The sequence below is a fragment of the Camelus bactrianus genome, chromosome 8, assembly GCF_048773025.1.
Source record: "Camelus bactrianus isolate YW-2024 breed Bactrian camel chromosome 8, ASM4877302v1, whole genome shotgun sequence".
Taxonomy (NCBI): Eukaryota; Metazoa; Chordata; class Mammalia; order Artiodactyla; family Camelidae; genus Camelus; species Camelus bactrianus.
The window spans coordinates 45,608,153-45,629,882 of NC_133546.1; the positions used below are offsets into that span (position 1 = coordinate 45,608,153).

At 45.5% G+C, this 21,730-nt stretch overlaps 1 protein-coding gene across 2 annotated transcripts in view; it reads right to left on the bottom strand.

The window, feature by feature from the left end:
* Positions 1–21,730, bottom strand: part of NR2E1 (nuclear receptor subfamily 2 group E member 1) — a 104,598-nt gene that overhangs the window by 18,168 nt on the left and 64,700 nt on the right. Inside the window, exon 2 of one of the 2 annotated variants that reach the window (XM_074368544.1) lies at positions 1,166–1,311. The exons of the other annotated variant lie outside the window; for it this stretch is intronic. The gene's annotated coding sequence lies outside the window, so the exon portion shown is untranslated. The remainder of the gene's footprint in view (positions 1–1,165; positions 1,312–21,730) is intronic. 2 annotated transcript variants of the gene reach the window in all.

Genomic DNA, 21,730 nt, shown 5'->3' on the forward strand with positions numbered 1-21,730 from the left:
CTTCTTTTTCTTGTTGATAACCCAAATCTATCAGAAACTGTTATGAGCAGATATAGCTTCAGAAAAAGAGAAACAACTCATTAGCACCAGACAATATATATGCATCATATATATACACTTATTTATAAGTTAATGAAAATATTTTACCATTTTGGATACCAAAGGATGGCTTCTGACTACTATACTCCTCAGGATCTTCTTGGGAGTGGAGATGGTCACTCTATGCTTAGGGTTTGTTTGTCTGGCTAAGGAGACAAGTGTGGGACCAAAAGGCTGCTCTTCTAGGTTGAAATAAACCTATTACTGAGCTGGAAACTGAGTCTGAGGGAGGGGTATGTTCACTCTTTCTGGAAGCTCTGGCTCACAGTCAGTCCATGCCACAACTCCTCTATCTCTTTGAGACAGTTCTGCCTGCTCAAGACCAAAGCACAATCAACCAGGCACCTCTTCTAAGCAGATAAAGAGGAGATATGGGAACCTTGGAGAGGCTCCCAGTTACTCCTTCCTTGTGTGCCTTCTATTCTTGCGCACTCTGAGCTTTTCTGACAAGGCCCAGCTAAAGTCACATGGATGCTGAAGCCCCACTGCCTACTTCCAAGAAGCTCTGTTTCTTTGAAGCTGAGAGGGCACAGCCCCTCATACAGCATGTTCTCTCTGTTTCAACTGGCCAGCACTTAGTTTGGGTCTCAGCTTTGACTGGGATGCCCTGTGCCCTTCACTCTTGCCCTGAAAGGCCCAGGTCAGGGCACCCAGCTTGGGTGCTGCTAGGAATAGGGGTGGGGTGACAGGCAACATAACATAGCCCTTTCACCTTTCTGTACTTAGGTCCCCTGGGCTATCTTTATAGCCATTGGGTGCAGGCCTTACTCAATGTCAAAATCCATCAGAGGATTAAAAAAAAAGAAAAGTAGGGGGAAGGGGAATGTGAGGAGGTGCTGGGATTTCAGCTTTCCTCCTTCAAACTCGGCTCTCTTCTCTCACCTCTTCCTGCCTTTCCCAAGCGAAAGGGCCATTGAGCGTTTAGGTAAGAAGGAGGGGAGGGGAAAGGAGAGGTCAGGGCCTGGTCTCTCCTCAGCAGCTTGGAAACTCAGAGGAGACTTTGGCACAAACAAAAGCAGGGGGAGGCGGCAGAGGGGAGCTGGGCAGTGCGGCCCTGCTAAGGTACCTGGTTTCCAGATTTGCAGACATACGTCCTATTCCTTCGGATACTTCGTTTGAAAAACCCCGAGCAGCCGTCGCAGGCGTAGACCCCGTAGTGTTTCCCCGAGCTGCGGTCGCCACACACTTTACAGGGGATATCTAAAATACGGCCTGAAATCGCAGTAAAGACAGGGAAGGGGGGAAGGGGTGAGAGGGAGAGGAGGGCGGAGAAGAAGGAGGAAAGGGGAGAGGGAGAGAGATGCTAAGCAATCTGACCTCTGAAGGGATTAGCACCGAAGCTGCGGTAAAAGCAAATAATGAAGTGATTTTATAGCCAAACTTTTTTTCCTTGAGCAAGTGTCAGTTTCCTACAATGAGCATTATTCATGCACCGCTACATGTATTTGGGTCTCCTCTAATCGCCGAGACCCATTTTGAAATAAAAGATTACAGCAGGCCGGGGCGGCAGCACAGCCCGCCGCTGCCTTTCTGCTCCGCGGAAAGTTTGGCCGCCTCCCTCTCCGGCCCTTGCACTTAACAGAGAAAGTTGTTAGTGAGTGCGCAAGGAGACAAACTTGAAATGTAAAAGGGAAAAGAAGAAAAACAAACACGGCTGGAACCAGGGATGGCAGCTGGAAGGCAATCGAGTTTTCTCTGAGCTGCTGGGTGGTTGTTATTATTAGGATTATTATTGTAATGCTAATACTAGGATTATTAATGATAATAAGGGTAGTGGTAATTGTCCAACTTTCACTTTACCTATTTTAAAAAATGCTTGGTGGATCGCTTTTGAGAAATGATTAAAGGAAAAAAATTTTTTTTCTCCCAAGGTAGCTAGAACCAGGCTAAGCAAGCAGGATGAGAGTGAAGTTAAGTGTGTTGATTCCCTGGCAGGTTAGAGTGGGACAACACCCCTCCTCCCTCCACTCCTGAAGGTCTTCTTCCCTAAAGCCCTACCTCCTTACACTAGATCCTGAGTGGGTCCCTTCCTTTCCGTTTTTCTGCCGCTGTCTGAGGCTAATTTTTAAAAGGATCTAACTGGTTTCCCCTAGACTGCCCCTCACACCCACAGGCTTCCACAGTTGCCTGACTTAAGAGAAGTTTCCTTGGAATCCCCTCAAGCCCAAGGTGGCTGTGGATCTTGGAGGAATGTTAAGGAGAGGGTAATATTGGAAAATTCAGAAGGGAAGAAACTATTTTTCTCTAAGATTCAAGGGTCCAACAAGCCTGAAGTGGTTTATAGGGACTTAGAAACCCATCCTCGCGCAAACAAAGGGAGTATTAATATCAAATAAGGTGTTAATTAATACTTTGGTAATAATGATGATGATAGTTAACAATACTAGTTAATAATTAACTTCTTTACATTTAATTTCGCCTTTGCTACCGGTCCGAAGGCCCCTAGTCTGGGCCCCGGGCGGCCGCCTGCTTGGCCTCGGTGAAGCTCGGCAGCTGCTCCCCCCAGCTCTCACGTTGGGGACCGCTTATTAGGCTGGGGTTAGGAGAGGCAAGGGTGAGGACGACTGGACTAGAGGAGTAGAGAAGACGAGGGCGCCGCGTGGGGGTGGGGTGGGGGCTTAGGCCTCAGGAAGTGGAAACCTGCTGGTTGATTCCGAGGCGTCTGGCGGGCGCGCACCCCGGACCACGGCCTTGGAAGAGCTGCAGGGGATGAAGGAGGGGAGAACGCGGGAGGCCGGGTTGGGGAGGCGGGTTCAGTAACCACCGGGCTCGGCCCGGGCAATTACAACTCCGCCGTAGCACCTGCCTATAGAGCCACCAGTGACCCGTCAAAAAGAGTAGCATGGGAATTCGGATGGCGACAAAGGCCCGCGGGGGAGGCGCGCGGCGCGGGGACCACCGCCTAGGCGCCCCCTCTCCCGCAGGGTGGGAGGAGAGGTTGTGCTGGGAGGAGGAGGAAGGGCCTGGAGAGAGGCAGGCGAGGCCACTTCGGGTCTTGTCCCTCACCCCTTCGGGTCTGTCAGTGAGCCCAAGGGAACTCAACGACCACCCAGCAACCGCCCTCACTCTGGAAAGCAGTAAACTTGTTTTCCAAATTTTGCAACCATCCTCCTCTGCATAACACACGTCCTCTGGCTGAGCTAGGGTCCCTGTTTGGGAGCCAGCCATCCTGTCGCCCATCTGTACTTCTCTTCCCGGCGGCACTTTTGGCATCAGATGATCGCGCGGGAGAAGCAGTAGTGGGGGTTCCCCTTCCCGCTTCCCATCCAAACCAGAGCACAGAGACACGCATCTCTGGAGAACCCCAATGGAATCGAGAGAGGACCTGTGCCGGGTGGGAGACCCTCATTGGGCTCCAGCGGTGGGACTCCTCGACCGTCGCCCCCGGGGCCTCCAGGGCGGCGGATAGGCCCTGCCCCTGCGCAGACCTCCGAGCACATTAGAGATAGACATACCCGCCTGGGGCGGGGCACAGGAGGGAGGACGCGAAAATTCCGGGGCAGAACGGGTCTGCGCCTCAAACTCCACCACCCAGCCACGTTAAGGTGACTTGGGGTCACGAGACAAGCTGGTTGACCCCGTTGCAAAGCTCCTCTCATTTAGTAACTCTAGCGAGCTCCGACGTGAGGCAGGCAGGAGTTTCCAGAGGCTGGAAAACCGTTCTTAACTTCCCTTACCAGGGGGTCCCCTCGGGGCTTTTTGTGTGTCATAATTGCCTAAAGATATATGGCAGCTTCGATTACTGTAATTACCATCAGAGACTGTTGAAAGAAGTTAGTCTGGGCTTCAGGGGTGACTGGCCGGGGTCTTGTTACCACCCAGGCGGGGCACCCGGGTGACATCGCTCTGGTCTCCAGCTGTGCGAAACCGAGCGAGGCCCCGGTTCGTAGATCTTGTGGCCAGGCTCCGGCCTGACCTCGCCTGCTGCGCGCGACCTCCTGGCTGCCCAGGCCGGAGGGCCGCAGGCTTGGGCCCGGTTGCCGCCACCAGTCTGGAAAAGCCATGGGAGCTGCTGTCTTGCGGGCCTGAGAAACCTCTGCGGCGGCCTCGGATCTGCGTAGGGGCTCGAGGCTTACGAGGCCCAACTCAGGATCCTGGGGAACTAGAAAGCTCCAAAGTTTCCCCAGTGTCACTCTGCCTTTCCCCCCTAAAAGTCCGGAGGGTTTGCCTAACTCCTAGTCCATCCACAGTACCGGGCGCGGCTCCCAACAAACCCAGTTTGCGCGCGCCCCTTCCCTCACCTCCGAGGCCTCACTTTTCAAGGCCTCTCAACCCCGGCGACTCCGCACCCCAAGTGGGGCAAAAAGGTCTGAGGCTCCTTACTTCCAGGGAAGAAGATGAGGGCCTGTCACACGGCAAGAAAGCACCGAGGCCTGCTGAGGCCCGTTGGCTTCGGTTTTTGCAATGGAGGCTCGGAATGCACCAGGAACGCTTTCCTTTTGTGCCTCCCGGGAAGGACCCTTACAGGCCAGAACATGGGCCACAAAATATATGCGAACTTGCTCCCTTGCCCAGAGATTCGAACAGTGAGGGCCAGGTAGGCCCGAGGCTAACTAGAAACGCCAGTCCCACTCCAGTGTCGGCTCTGATTTGGGCAGCGGCTAAGATTTCTTCTCTCTCTGCCCTAGCTCTAAACACTTTTCGCTTTTTGTTCACGTTCACTTTACTCCAATTTTTAAAACGGCAGCGCACAAAACCAAAACAAACGGACAAAGTGAGGACACAACTCACTTCTTGGGAGGGCGGGGAGGAATTGTATCTCACTCAAGTGGGACTTCATTATCAGTCCTCAGAAGTATCTCGGACTCTCCTAACTTTCAAAGAGTCGGGATAATGAGAGTGAGGGGAGGGGCTATTTGAGGAAAGCACAAGCGCCAAAAATGCTATAGGGGAAAACAACAAGGGCGGCGGGGGCACCCCGGGGTGTGGAGACTACCGGCAACGGCCACCCCCAGCCTTGGACCCTGGAAACCGCAGCCACGGGCCACCAAAAGGCGGGAACTGAAATGCCCCGCGGAGATCCAAGGTTTGTGGCCGCGCCAGCCCAACGCCGGCTCTGGCCTGCACATTCGCGGTTCCCAAGGCACGGTGCACGCAAAAGCCCTCGCACATACACTCAGCCCTACACTCCGGCGTCTAGGGCCGGTTAGAGATGAGCCGCGGCTTGGCGTTCCAAGGGAGAGTCGCCAGCTAAACAAGTTTAGGGAACTGGAGAAGCGCGCGAAGGGAACAGGCCGCATTCTCCTGCCTCTGCCGAGCGCCCGCTCGAAAAGTCCTTGGGATTAGGGATTTGGTCCTCTCTTGGCTAGAGCGGTTCGCCATACTTTAAATTCCCCAGTTATGACCTACGCGGATTTAGGATTAAGGAAAATGTGACTTTTAAATTGTTTCTGCTTCCCAGTTTGCAGGATTATTTGAAATAACTAGAAACGGGGTGCAAAGCATTCCATTCAAAATCCGCTTTGCGCAGAGTTAGAGTTGCTTTTGCGCTCTGGGGATCGGAGTTTTGAGCGAGCGTGTTATTGTGCTGCCGCCTGGGGCTGCGGCCTAGTTCCCGCCCCTGTCGCCCCCAACCCCCACCAGCACCTGGCGGCTAAGTGGAGGCAACTAGCGGGACTGGTGGTCTGCCTGGGTCACAACCTTCCCACCACACCAGAGAGCAGGGGAGGGGTGGGGGGAATCAAGCAATCCAGAGGTAACAAAATTGTTCTTCCTTCAGCACGGAATGCACTAACTCACGGTTTACAAGGAGCTGGGCGAAAGCGCACACACCGCTGGAGTCCCTCTCTCGGGCTCAGAGCTTCGGAGCTCGGGGAGGACTTCCACCGCAACCCAGCCCGCCCGCCCCAGGCTGCGCGCCTGAGCCCCGCGGCGGCCCGATAGGTACCCACTTGTTGATCCGGCTGGCTTGCTCATGCTGGCGGTCCCGGGGCGGAGCGGTTGGTGGGCGCTGCCCGAGTCCCGGCCGGCAGCGCCCGCTTCGCCGCCGGGCGCCGCCGCTCTCCAGCCGCCCTCCAGCCTGCGAGACTATGGGGCGGGACAGGTGGGTGTCGGTTGCGCGCTGCGCTGCTCCCCTGGCGCTCAGAATTCGTTCCACAGTGGAAATTTAAGCATCCTTAAGTTTCTTCCCGGCTCTTGCAAAACCGCAGCTGCTGGGATTGTTGCTTGGTATAGACACACGCATGGACAGACAAATGGAGAGACGGACAGGCAGATCGAGGAAGAAGGGAGGACAGGCAAGAGAAGGGTATTGAAGCACACAGATGGAGACACGAAAACGGTCTCCTACGGAGCAATAAGGGCAAAATCCCTCTCTCTCCCCATTCCTGTCTCTCAGTCTTCAATTTCTCCCTCTACATTAGGTATTTAGAGTGTGGGCAGATCTCTACAGACCGCTGCTCTTTTAAGGAAAGAAGGAAAAGACAACCGCAATCTCAGGCAAGATGGGCTCGGTGCTGCCCAAACCCGAGAGCGGAGTGGGAAAACTAGATTGCTGGGAAGTCTTCCGAGGGAACAGGCGGCGAGCTCCCGGTTTCCGGGGAGAGCCGAGCACGCAGCGGCAAAGGGTCTCCGAAGTTCATTACCCCGTGACTTTGTGCATGTCGCTGCGGGCTGGGTCCCCTGTAATATCTCCAGAAGCGCTCTGACAGGCAGCCGCGGGGAGGGGAATAGGGCGTCCCTGGCCCACTTAGCTTTTCCCCCAACTCCTGGCGGGGTCTGACGTCAGCCATGTGTGGGGAGGGGATGGAAAGAGGGAGGGGGTTAAATGCTAATGATATTAATGAACCTCCAAGCGGCTCCCAAAGAAAATGCAGGCGCTCTCGGAGCTGAGGAGTTAAGAGTGTGACTATGGGAGTGTGGCTCTATGCGTGCGTAATGGTGAGGATGGTGCTGCTCTTGTAATAAAAATGAATTATTATATTTCATGGCAAGGGGGAAGGAGGGGCGGGAGCTAGAGCTTTCTCAAAACGCTTTCCCACTTCCCTCCAGAGCGCCAGACAGATTCATGGAAGAACTGGGTGGCTGAGTGTTTGTATGTGATTGTGCGCGCCGGATACGGCCATGTGAGTTCGTTCACTCTTGGTCTCGCGCCCCTTCTGTTGGGTAAAACTTGGATCTGCCCCGAGGTGAGTAACTATTCATTTTGCAACTATCTACGGAAAGTTATAGGCGAAGATGCTGTGTGAGGACTTGGGGCCTGGGATGGGGTTTGCCGGAGGCTCCTCGTTCTTGCGGCCTTCGCGTGGTCCGCTTAGGCACCAGCCGCCAGGAGCGTGCCACCAGCTTGCTGAAGTAAAGCCCATCTGGAGCAGGGCAAAGTTATTTCGCCACCATTATTTCTGCACTGGAGCGGCTGGAGGGCAGGGCTTTCCCTCCCGCTGCTCATGTCCTGCGGGCTTCGCTTGCCCCCTGTCTCAGGGTCCAGGGATTCTGGAGAGCTCCCTCGCCTCAGCCCCAGCCCTCCCGCCCTCCTTCCCGCGATTCCTGTGATCTCTCGCTCCCTGGTCCCTGCGCCGCGCTGGGAGAGCGCACGCCTAGAGAGTGGTGATCCCCGATCGTTAAGAGATTAATTCTTAGTTAAGCTCTCCCAGCAGCTTGAACTTGTCGAACAAGAGCTTGCCAGCCTCTCCTCTAGGCTTGGGCCCTGCCAAAGGTCAGGGGTCACACCTCCTGCTCTCCCGCCCTCCGCGCACGCTCCGGAGGAGGTGAACCGATACTAGCGCTCTGCAATTCTGTCCGCCCGCCCCCATCCCATTTTCTCCAGACTCAGTGTCAACCCGGACTTTCGATCAGAGTCTGTGTTTGCAAGTAAGTGCTTGCGTCCCCGAGCCCTCGGAGGGCGCAGCAGCTCCTCGGCCCCGGAGGTTCAGGGGCGCCGGCTGTGCGCTCCTGTTGGCCGCCGCAGCACGTGACCGCAACTTTCCGCAGCAGCCTTGGTTAGGCCGGGAGCCCCCGCCCGTGAAAGCCACGCACCAGAGCCCGGGTCCTCCCTAGTGCTACGCAGTTACCAGGGCTCGGGGGTTGGGGGCACTCCGAAAGAGCAAGAAGGGAGACAGACGACTACTTCTCAAGTTATCCCTCCCTGGTTTTTCAAAGTGGGACGAGATGAGAGTAATGTGGGACAAAGCCTTAAACCTTAGGGTTTTTTAGGAGTCAAGACAAAAAATCAAACATTTTGGACAACCAAGTTGGGAAGACGCGTGCGCAGCTAGCCCTGCGGGTGACGTAGTGCAAACTTGAACTCCGCGCCTAGAAAAGGAAATTATTACCCCACGGCATTTGAGAAACACAGTTACCGTGCCAGGCTCCATGTTGGAGTCTGGGATTCTGGCTCCCGCCAGAAATACACTTGTCACCACCACCATCACCACCGTCATGTAGACTCAAAGAGGGGCGCTTGGTTAAGGCCAAAGAACTTTTAAGAGTCCAAGTAATTTATCTCGTGCAAAGATGAAGTCCGGCGTGGAAGACTAGACCCGGGCCTGTCTCCAAGGGAAAAGTTTAGGAATCTGTGGCAAGGAGACCTGGAAGCTGCTTTGCAGATGCCGGGGCTTGGAGGTAGGAGGACTATGGTTCTGGAGAGTGCTATCTGTCACTTTCCCTACTCCAGTCATTTAAGCCCTATCAGCTCAGTTTGCAGGCACCAAAACTTTTGGGAAATATTCCCATCTCAACAAATTGTCTCAAAATCAAAATGGGAATATACACTCTTTCTCCTGCCACCAGTCTCGAATCAAGCAGGGTGTCAAGAAGAATTCCACTGAATAGAAACACACACACACACACACACACACACACACACACACACATCTAGCCCTGGCAAAAGGAACAGTATGCACACACACACCCACAGCATGTTCGTCCTGCGTTCTGCACGCCCAGCTGTAATTATCTGCATGCTTTGCATAAATCACAATGCAGTTCTGAAATCATCATGATGACTTTCTGGCATGATTGGTAGGGTGGCAGTGGCAGTGACAAGATATAGGGTGGACGGGAGGGGCTAGAGCCCAGCTGCCCACCATGTCCATGAGGATCCTGGTGCGTGAGTGCCCACTCAAAGCTGCTACAGGACACAGGGATCTTGGCTCTAAGGCATAGAAACTTGGGACTCTGCGTGCAGATCAAAGAAAAAAGACTATGCAAAGCAGGGAACTGCTACTTTTCATCTTCCTATTCATGGGCTTGAGCACGCTGCCTGATTCATAGTTGGTGGGGCATAAAAGTTCAGCCGAAGTATGAAGGCAGAAAGTCGCCTGCAGATTTCCCAAGAAGCAGCTGGAAGCACAGCAAGGCTAATCACTAGAAGCCTAGGTGGGGTGGAGGTGGGGGTTCAGGCTGTGTCCCAACTAGCTGTGTAAATTTAGGCAAGTGACTAGACCTCTCTAGGCTCCAGATCATTATCTGGGAAATGATTTAAATTGTATTCAACCTTAACTTCCAAACATTTTTCCTGTGAGTCCACAGAGAGAAGTAGTTGATAAGGAACAAATGCCATGTATCTCAGAAATACCTTTTAACAGAGAAGATATTAAGTTCAAGGATGAGTTTATAAATTTAGCCTAGAGAGGGAGTGGTTACACCCCAGATGCTCTGAAGCCCTTCTGACCAGGTCCAAACAGCCCCTAAGTTCCTATTTATCCTCTTGTGAATATGGAGCTCTCAACCAAAACCAAAGCAAAAAACACAGGGAAGACATCTTCTATCACAGGATGTTTACATTTTGGTCCAGGAGATAAGAAATAAGACTTTGAGAAGGATGATGGGACCTAGGAATCTCTCTGTCTATCCAACAATTCACCCTATTCGTCAAATAATGAGCATCCACTGTGTGCCAGAGATTAATTACATGACTCCCTTTTCAAGGAGTCTACAGGGAAGGCAAATACACAAAAGGTGGTAAGTGCTTTGGACTGCACTAAAACACAGGACATTCTGGAAAAATATACACAGGCCCCTAAACTAGTGTGGAGTCAGGTATACTGGCAGGGAATGCCCTGGAAAGCTGGCCATGTGTTAGGGGAATCTACTGCTTCTGGAAGCTGTCTTGTATTATAGTTCACTTTCCTGCTATCCTCCTTCCTATCTATCCACTTAAAAAGGAAAGTATAGTCCTGTTAACTAGACTATATGAGAGAAGCAGGGGTGTAGAGCACCTAATCCAGCATCAGATTATTTGTGTCAAACCCTAGCTCTCCACTTGCTAACTTCCCTAAAAATAGTGCCATTTCCCCCATTAACTGCTCCCCCTCCATTCTTCTAAATTAAAACAGCAAAGGAGAAAGGAAAAGCTTTTCCATTAGCTAGCAGAGCTAAAGTTGGTGTAGAGTAGAGACCCTCCTCCCCAACCAGTGACCAACCCCCTCTCAGAGGCTATTCTTCCTCTAGAGAGTCATTCCTTTAAAATTCCCCTCATCTCACAGAGCTGAGAAATACACAGACCAAGAAAATGTCTGGTAAAAGCTATCAGTTAAGCTTGGCTGAGGTTTGACGGTCAGTCTCCAAAAGACATTCTGACACAACTTCTGTTTGTTTACATGAAGGAGAAAATTGATTTTCATTTGCTTTCAAGTCATAATTCAACCTATAGTTGGTTGTGGCTTCCCCAATGGATGGCAAGTGAGAGAGAAGATGGGTCGTGGAGCAGTGTCCAGCACAAAGTAGGTGCTCAGTGAGGGCTTGATAAATGATGTAATGCAAGAAGTGGTCTCACCAGGCTTGCTCCCGAGTCTGCTGTGGATCCCTCTACAAGTTGTTTGGCTCCTATCTAACTCTACTCATGAAGAAATACTGAGAACAATACAGAAAAGAGACTCAGGTGCTTTAGAATCCAACTCATGCAGAGTTGCAGAGTTTTTCCTTGAATTTTCTAGAACTCTGTTAGCTAAGAGTTGTCTTTTACTCCCTACTAACTACACCTCTGCACCCTGCCTCTCTCATACAATCTAGTATTAGTGCCAACAGCAACAGCAATAGGACAATGCTCTATGGGATGGGCTCCCCCCCGCCCTTTTTCCTTAACAACTAACAAATCTTGTATCTCTGCATTTATTCACACACTCTCAGGGCCACATCAGCAGAAAATTTCAGGTCTGGGCAGGCTGAGGATTATAAGTTTCTAGAGTCTCACTAAACTTTTATATTCATCTTGCCCCAAGAACAATCAAATAGACACATCTTTCTCCCATCTCTTACTTTATTTCCTACATACAATATTTTAGTTATTTATATCCTGCCTCATTGCAGGAAGAATTTATCATGACTCTCATGTCAAATTGCTTTAATTTAAGACCTGGGCTCTCTCTTTATGACTCACCTGAGATGTATTCAAAACAAAAACAACCAGAGATGTTACAAGGAACAAAGGAATAAGAAATCCCCCAGGAAGATAGGTCAACAGAGATAAAGCTGCTCGGTTCTTATTTCCTAATGGCAAGACTAAAAGGTTTAGAGGAGACATAAGGGATATTTAGCTGTCCAGCTAGACAGGGAGCTCCATGAGGCAGACAGATTCATCTTTAGTCTTCAGCCCCTAGCACTCTGGCACATAGCAGTGCTTGAAAAATGTGGAACGTATGAGCGACCCTGCTTGATGGTACTCACAAGGGAAGTTGAGGCTTGAGGAGAGGGGTGAGGTGAGGTGAGGGTTGAGGTAAGCCTTTGCTCTGCCCCAGCAATGAAGAGGATAGCGAGTAGGGACAGGTCCTCTAGATCCTCAAACCTTGGGAAGCAATGAGGTCATTTTTGGCTTTCTAAAACAAAAGAATAACTAGAGAAATAAGAAAGTAGACTATATCCAGGTAAAGATTGGCCCCTAAGCCTTCTTGAACCCCTTAATTTCCTGTGAATTGCACAATCTGACTTGGCTTCTATTTAGCCCAGAATTATAGAACACACAAATCACAAGGGACCTTAAAAATCAGTACTCATCTAATTCCATCATTTTACAGATGAGGAAACTGAGACCATTAGAGACAAAGCTTGTCCTAGGTCACTCATCTAGAGACAGAGGCCAACCCCAGAACCCAGATCTCTTGATGCTGAGTCTAATGCTCTTTGAAATATTAATTTCACTGCATTGAGCTACCTCCCATTTCCCAGAAGGGTTTCTAGAAGCTCCTATTAAGGCAATTTCACTCACAAGTGAAATTGGAATAAGAATTCTTAATCAGAATTAAGAAGAGTGTTTTGTGCAACTTGAAGCAATAGTTCAGTATTTCTGGAACTTCAGACTTCCACTTGACAGATTTTTCTTCAAATTCCCTCTCTGCCAGCACTTAAAATTTGCTGTGTCCAAATCGATAGAAAATGTGTGAAGGTTTCTTCCTGTTTTGTAGAGGGGATGATGTAGACACTAATTGTGGATGCTGAAAAAAAGGTCAATGATTAAATTGAACAATTAATCATTGAATTTGATCAGTGTGGATTGCCAATCTGGGCCTTTCAGATTTTAAAACCATCCCTCTATTCCCTCCACAGCAGGTTTAGAACCTGCCTTATACAGATTACTGTTTCAACACTAATGAAACAATTGTTATGTAAAAAGGGATAGCCCGGTTTAAATGTGGCTAACATATTTGAGAATAAACTATGATTCTACATTCGTCAATAAGTATATCAGGACCACAAATTTGATCTCTGCCAATGCAGTAAAAAGCATCATATATTCTAGTATGCTTTGTTTCCAAATGATCTAGTGCACACAGCTCTGTTGTCCTCCTGTTCTAGTAAGTAATTTCAGAATTCACATCACTTACAAAGATGCCGAGTGGCTATTTAGGGAAGTCTGATTCAAAAAAAAAAAGCCTCCAAAACAAAACAAACCTCCCCTTCTCTTCTCCCTCCCCCAAACCCCACATGCTTTGTGCAAGACGGAGTCAACCAGTGGGATTCACAGGAGGTCCCCAAGTCAAATGCTGCAGCTGCGTTTTTTAAAAGGGTTGGATAAACTACAGCCGTTAATAACATCTGTATCTATGCAAGCTAAGATGATGATAGGGGTAATCAGATCTCATGCTTCAGGGCATAAGATGATTGCCTGCTGGGAGGAGGAGGATTTGGCCTTTCAGGTATAGCAGTGTACGACTCAGGAAGTAGGTTGCTCCCAGTCTCTAAAATTTCAGGTGTAATTGACATGATTTTGGAATAGATGAAACTGACTTTAAATCTAGTGTTTCTTTCAGATGAGGACATTAAATAATGAGAGATTTGAAATGCCCACATACAACATGTGTTTCTCTCTATAGATGATACAAATATTTAGATGCCTTTTTTTGAAGGCTGAGGTTCTTTGATATGTTTTGACTGTCTTTTAGTGCAAAGCAGATACTTAATAAATGCTAAACAACAATGAAAACAGTGGAGGTAATTCAACTTTAGTCTATGCATTTATGATTAATAAAATAATGTAATTACCCAAATATTCATAATAGCACATATTTGGATCCCTGAATATATGTATTTCCAGTTACATTAGCTAAATAAGGATTGGAGTTGTGTGTCTGGAGTATAAAAGGAATGTATTCATTTTAATGTCCCGATTACTAAAATAATTTTTAAAAGTTAATATTTGCCTGGAAGTGAGAAAGGAATTATGCAAAATAATCATAGCTTCTCTTTTGATTTCTTTTAATATTTTCAAACTCTAGGAGGGGTGCACTTTAGGACAGCCATACAACTTAATCACTTTTGAAAATACTGTGTAAGTGTGAGTAGGGTTAAAGAGCTTCATTTATTTAGACATGTAAAACCATGATGCAGGACATAGCGCATCAGACAGTGGTCCACATTTCAGAGAGATGTAGAATCTTTTGAAGGAGTCGATTTCTAACAGAGTAGAGTCCTTTTGGCATAAAAGACATTCCTGCTACTGGCTTTGTCACTATTACTAAACTGCTCACTTCTGTTCCACACAGTGACTGTTCTGAGGGATATGATTGTTAAATGCAATTTTTAAAATGATGCACATAAACAGTTCTAAAGGAGGAAAAAATCCTGCAGCTGTTCGGCTGCATACAGGCATGGGAAATTAGTCAGAAGTCCAAAGCATCATAGTTAATAACCATTATTCTGTTGTCTGGGATGTTTGTTTAAATACTATTGACACTGTGTATGTATTGTCATCTTTTCTAAATTGTAGCTCTTAACCACTGAAATCTTGTTAAAGACCACCTAGGGTTTCCTCTGTATGATGCTGAAGTGTGTATTCACCTGATGGATAAACAAAAACTAGATTTTTTTTTGTTTCAATTTTTCTCTCATGTGCAACTGGCAGGACATTTTCTGGACTAAAGAAAGAGATTGCTTGAGTACAGTAGAAACAGAAGCTGTGGAGTCCCAACCTTTGTATTTCTCCTCTAGTGATAAAAAACGAACAAACCCATCAACTGATTAATACAATTCAGTTCTACTTAAAATTCATAGATCTGTTTGGTATGAGACTGTATTTTAAAAGACTCATACTTGCCATTAAGTGTGAAGAAATCAGTAACTATTCTTTTCATCAACAGCATGTTGGTTTTTTTTTTTCTTCCCCATTTAGATTTTGCTTATTAAGTGAGGTCATTTGGGAGAAGAGCGGCTCTGGTGGGTGGGGAAAAATCTAACAGCCCGACTCCCAAGTTGAGAGCTCCAGATCACGGGCCATTCAGTACAAAGCGTTTTATATCTTGACTTATGAGAGGACAATAGCCAGTCTTTCAAAGGCACCACCTGTGATTTAGCACGGTTGACATCTTTGTTAAAGAGGAGCCAGAGGGCAGAAGAGAAGCAACACGTGCACAGTCCGGAACTTGTTACCGTGACCCACCTTCAAGGCTGTTTCACGTCTTCCCTGAGGCCTCGCCAGGTTTTTTTTTGCTTACAGGCTTTTTAAAAGGTGGTGAGAGGAGAGAAAGGAAATGAACGTTGTACACATTAATTGACCCAAAGCTCTGGACTTACGGCTTGCAAGCGCCAAGCTGTCCCATTTTACAGATGGGTAAACGGAGATCAGGTCCGCGAAGTGTCTGGCTCAGCAGGTGCGGGGGATCGGGGACCCCGAAGGAGTTTCGGGGCTGCCGGACTGGGGGCACGAAGGGCGGCGCGGCCGCGGGTGGGATGTCGAGTCTCCCGCCCGATCTTCAGGCCGGTGGCTTTTTGCTTCCTTCCCGAAGGTCGCTTCTGACAAATCTATCTATTTGGGGCAAATTGTCAGTGAGAAACTTCCGCTCGAACTGCCGTGGACAAAACCGGCTGTTTGAAAAGGGTAAATCCCGCGGCCCCGAGAGGCCGAACAATGGGCCGCTGGTGCTGCTGCGGCGGGGGCGGCCCGGCGGGCCGCACAAAGGGCGGATTAATTGGGGCCGCGGCTGAGCGATTCGCGCTAGCTCCACTCAGCCCGCACCGCAGGGCGCCCCATTGACTGGGCCCCGAGCCCCACTTTTCACAAACTCCAAACAAAAGTCAATTTCTTTTTTATAAGGCGGGGGAGGGGGGCCGCGGCCAAGATTCTCCTCTTTCTCCCCCGCCTTGCAAGAATGGGGGGATAGTGGGGGAGGCTGGAGGGAGAGGGGCGTGCGGTAGCCCGGGAGTGGGAAGGGACGCGCGTGTGGCGTCCCTGTCCCTGTCTCCGCTGCCACCTCCGGCCACACCCACCTTCCAGGCAAGACCCTAGATCCCCGCAGGAGGCCTAGCAACTTCACAGAAAAGCAGATGGGGTGATGACAAGGACCCGGGTGAGGGTGGGAGGCACCGGAGATGTATAGGCAGGTGATTTAGAAGGAAGGGAAAGAGACATCCTTTAGTATTCTAGACCTGGCGGGGTGGGGGGTGACTATTCAACAGATATTTATTGAACAACTACTATGGTCCTGATAGGAGGGAGAAAAAAGTGAGTCTGCCTTCAATTTACACACAAGTTGTGAAGACAGATTCCTAAATCAATCAGCAGGTGAGGGAGACCAGGTGCCAGAATGAGGGTTCCAAAGAAAGGCATCACCATCCCTCTGTAAAGTTATGAGGTGGACTTGCCCATTTAATATATAGAAAAAGATATCTAATTACTTTGTAGATACACTGTGGTGGGAGAGGTGGCAGTAATTTAAAAAACCAACTCATAGGATTAATATTGTCACTGGTCTGAAAAGCACATCTGGAGGGACCAGATCATCACCTCTTTTTCTCACCTTTCAAAATAGGAGAATGAGTGCAGAAGGCTCTTTAACTGACACTGTGGAAAGCTTGGTTGGCAGTGGTTGCATACAAGACATCCCAGTCCTTGTTAGTGCAAAGGCCATATTCTTCTTTGATGATCTGTTTCCCAAGTGAATCATCAGGGAGAAGGGACTAGGTGTTAGTGTAAGGGAAGTCATTTGTTGGGTAGAGGGCTTGAGCATGTGCTAACAAATGATATCTCAAGCTTTTTATTTTATGGGGTATGCTTCTGCTCTTGGATCTGCAGGCACTTGTGTGCTCTGCGGCTTGCTAATTGAAGTCTTCAATAGCTAGGCTTTAGTATAGACACACTCCAAAGGCATCAGCTCAGGGTATAAGTACAGTGAGAGGGGAGCTCTGATGGTAGATACTGAATCTGTGGCAGGCTCAGTAAGAGGGATGAAGAAAGCCTTCAAGGACAGGCTGAAACATGGTTGGAGACAAGAAAGACCTAGACACTGACATCAAAAAGCAATAGCAGCAGACAGACCTGCTGGCAGAATCCAACCTGGGCTCCTTTTCAACCCCAGTTTAAAACTGTAGATTTAAAACTATCTTCTCTGGGCCAGACTGTAAACTCTTCCAGATTTCTGTTGAATCAGAGGCTGTGAAAATCAAGGGCAAATATTTACCTAAAGATGTCACAACTTTGAATTTCAATAATAACTTATCTGCTAATCTCTGATGGAAATCTAGAACAGCTGTTATTTCATTGTGTATTTTAAATTCCCAAAAGATAAATTTGGGAATCAACATTTTCCCCCACCAATTCTCAGTATGCTTTCTTTTAGTTTATTCATGCCTTTGCAAATTCAAATAATTTTTCTTTTGCTTATTAATATTATGAAAGTTATTAAAGCCTACCAAAAAATATTTGACCCTTATTGGCAAGTGTGACCATACTGAGCGTGTCCAAGCCAGCAAACACTGAGTGAGGGTGTAAAGACTGTGATATCGCATTATTAAGAAGAAAAAAGAAAATACGAGTCAGAGTGATAAAACTTCCACATTGAAGGAATCATAAAACAGCGATGTGTAGGTTTAGACAGAATTGATAATAGGCTCTGTTAATAGAAAGCTTATGACCACAGCTTTTAAGAACACCCAGCACAATTATTTATCATTTCTATTTTACAGATGAAGGTCTTCTGAAAGGAAGACAGACATTAGGTGATTTTGATAAGGTCTGCCTATGAAAGGGGTGACATACTAGCATCAGGCCTTTCCATCACTCACTCTGGTTAGCTTTCAAGACCTTGAATTACTCTCTTGAATTATTTTGGAGTCATTTTATATGCACATCATTAGAGGAAAGAAGCTCAAGGAAATCTGATTATAATTAAACTCCATTTTTTTCTTTTACACTTGCTGGCTGAGCAAACACTGCTGGAAAGGGAGGATTATGATCTTGGTATCCTCAGGCTTAGGTTACCAGAAAAGTATAGAAATCAGACTTCTGATAATGGTAGAGCAGGGACAAGGACAGCTCCAGATCTAGAATACAGTAGTCATAAGCCAAAAAGAAGGAGCACTCAATCCAGAGATGGACTAAATTTAAATCAATAAGTGAATGGCATTAGCCAAGGTCCTAGAAATAACATCTAACATTTGATTGTGAATTGTATCATATATATAAAATACTGTACAAATATATCTATACTATTTAAAGAATTAAATAAAATGACTGCTCATATCCTAGCAGCTACATTTTGGAAAAAAAAAAAAAAAGAATCTCAGTAGTATCTGTAAGGGGACTACTTTGTGCCCTCTTGGATTGCATTTCTCCTCCTCACCAACACACACCAGAAATAATGATCATCCTGAATTGTATTTTATTCATTTGCTTGCTTTCTTCATACTTTTACTACTTACATATCACTAAATAATACAGGGTATATTATATTGTATAATATATATAACAATGTAGTCTCCAGTGATTTGTTTTTTTTTCTCCCACACCATGTTTAATGTTGGTATTGAATTAATTGTGGTACATTCATACAATGTGGTTCCTTCATTCTTATTGCTGTATAGTAATCCACTGTGTAATTAATTTTATGGTAGAATTTATCAATATCTCCCTTCAGTAGCTGATATTTTTGTTTCTTATTTTAGAAACCTTTCCCTATTGTGAGGTTGCAACAGTGTTCTCCTAAATTGTTTTCCAAAACTTTTATAATTTTGCCTTTCCACATCTAAGTCTTTAATATCCAACTGGAATTCATTTTTGTGTATGGTGTGAGGTAGGGATCGGATTTAGGTTTTTGTTTAATAAATTTTCTTAGTACCATTGATTGAATCTTCTCTCTGTTTATCTCTAGTGCCCACTGTATTATAAAAGCAAGTCTCTATATGTGCCTTGATTTATTTCCAGGTTTGCTATCATATTCCTTTGGTCCATTTGTCTAGCCCTCTGCCAGTATCCCATTGTCTTACTTACTGTAGCTTATTGCTAAGTCTTGATAACTCAGAGGGCAAGTCTCCTTACCTTGTACTTTTTCTTATGGAGAGTTGGCTATATGTGACCTTAAAATGTTGTTGGAATTTTCATCAGAACTGGAGTTAATCAACATGATGAGAATTGACATCATCATACTGTTAAAGCTTCCTACTAACAACTTGATATTTCTTCATTTATTTAAGTCTTACCTTTTTTTAATGGAGGTACTGGGGATTGAACCCAGGATCTTGTGCATGCTAAGCATGTGCTCTACCACTGAGCTATACCCACCCCTCTATTTAAGTCTTCTTTAATGTTTTTTTGATAAGGTATAATTTTTCTCTCTAAATGAGGTGCACAACTTTTGTTAGATTTATACCTAGATTTATTATATTTTTGCTATTATATAATGGTATTCCTTTACAATTATATTATCTTATTGATAATTTTGCTGTATGGAAATGTATATTGATTGAAAACCTCTCTTATTAATTCTAATAATTTACCTACAGGTTTTTTTTTTTTTGAGTTCTCTATGTGGCCAATAATATTATGTAAAATATGACAGTTTTTAATCTTTCTTTTTTAACCCTTAAAACTTTCATTTATTTTCTGTTATTATCATACAGGTTAGGACTTTGAATACAATACTGAACAGCAATGGTAATGGCAGTAACTTTGATTTTCTCTGATATTAAAAGGAAGTATATGATTTGTGGATGCATATAGAGATAGACGGCATATATTCTTGGTGAATTAGTTAGAAATTCTTTTCATTTCTAGTAATGCTTTGGCCCTAGTCTATTTTTCTGATATTAATTTAGCCACATTAGCTTTCTTCTGTTAATATTTGGTTTTCCATCCTTTGACTTTCAACTTTTCTATGACTTTATGTTTTAAGAATGTCTTGTAAACCAGTATGTAACTTTTAAAATTCATTCTGACAATCATCATTTAACTGGCTTCTTTAGTACATTTATATTATAAAAAATACTGATAAGTGGACTTGGATTTATTACTACCATCTTTTTGTCCTTTATATTTCTACTTTTTTCTCCTTTCTTTTTTTTGATCCTTTTGTATTGATTGAAAATTTTCTGTTTGGAAGTTATATTCTTTGTATCTCTTTTCTTTTTTTTTTTTTTTTTTAACTTTTTTTTTATTGAGTTATCGTCAGTTTACAATGTTGTGTCAGTTTCCAGTGTAGAGCACAATTTTTCAGTTATACATGAACATACATATATTCATTGTCACATTCTTTTTCACTGTGAGCTACCACAAGATCTTGTATATATTTCCCTGTGCTATACAGTATAATCTTTATCTAGTCTACATATGCCTGTCAGTATCTACAAATTTTGAACTCCCAGTCTATCCCTTCCCACCCCTCTCCACCTTGGCAACCACCAGTTTGTATTCTATGTCTATGAGTCTGTTTCTGTCTTGTATTTATGTTCTTTTTTTTAGATTCCACATATCAGCGATCTCATATGGTATTTTTTTTTTCTCTTTCTGGCTTACTTCACTTAGAATGACATTCTCCAGGGACATCCATGTTGTTGTGAATGGCGTTATGTTGTCAGTTTTTATGGCTGAGTAGTATTCCATAGTATAAATATACCACTTCTTCTTTATCCAGTCATCTGTTGATGGACATTTAGGCTGTTTCCATGTCTTGGCTATTGTAAATAGTGCTGCTGTGAACATTGGGGTGCAGGTGTCTTTTTGAAGTAGGGTTCCTTCTGGATATATGCCCAGGAGCGGGATTCCTAGGTCATATGGTAAGTCTATTCCTAGTCTTTTGTGGAATCTCCATACTGTTTTCCACAGTGGCTGCACCAAACTGCATTCCCACCAGCAATGTAGGAGGGTTCCCTTTTCTCCACAGCCTCTCCAACATTTGTGATTTGTGGACTTTGAATGATGGCCATTCTGGCTGCTGTGAGGTGATACTTCATCATAGTTTTGATTTGCATTTCTCTGATAATTAGTGATATTGAACATTTTTTCATGTGCCTATTGATCATTTGTATTTCTTCCTTGGAAAATTGCTTGTTTAGGTCTTCTGCCCATTTTTGGATTGGGTTGTTTGTTTTTTCTTATTAAGTTGTAAGGTGCTTATATATTCTGGAGATCAAGCCTTTGTCAGTTTCATCTTTTGCAAAAATTTTCTCCCATTCTGTAGGTTGTCATTTTGTTTTGTTTATGGTCATATCTCTTTTCTTTTAGTGTTTGCCTGGCTATTTTTAATGTTTTCACTTTAACAAAGTTAATCAATATCTTTCTTTCTCCTAAACAACATGAGGACCTTAGAATTCTTTTAATATTATCCTTTTCTAGTTCTGGAATCCAATTCTAGCTTAATCCCTTCCCCCCCACAGTTTATATATTATTGTTAATATAATTACATTTATTTAGATTTATCTATATCTCTGCTTATTATTTCCTTCTTTCTGAAGTACATCAGTTATATTTTTCTTTGGTGAGGATCTGCCAAATGTTAAAGTCTCTTAATTTTGGTTGATTGAAAATATATTTTACACTCTTTTTTTTTTTTTTTACTTTTCTTTTTACTGTTTTTAAACTTTTCTTTTTTCTTTTTCTTTTCTTTTCTTTATTCTTTTTTGGCTGGGAGGTAATTAGATTTATTTATTTTTAGAAAAGGTACTGGGGATTGAACTCAGGACCTAATGCATGCTAAGCATCCACTCTACCACTTGAGCTATACCCTCCTCCTATTTTACACTCTTTCATGTAAGACATTCCACTGGGGATATAATGCTTGATTCATAGTCATTTTCTCTCAGCTCATTGATGATATGATTCTGCTGTGTGTGTGTGTGTGTGTGCTGCTGTGTTGAAAGGTCAATATTCAGTCTAAGGCTGCTCATATATAGGTGATCTGTCTTTCCTCTCTGTTTACTTTTAAAGTTTTCCCTCCCTTTTTGAGTTCCGCATTCTTACAACCATAGTTCTACATGTGAATTTCTTTTATTT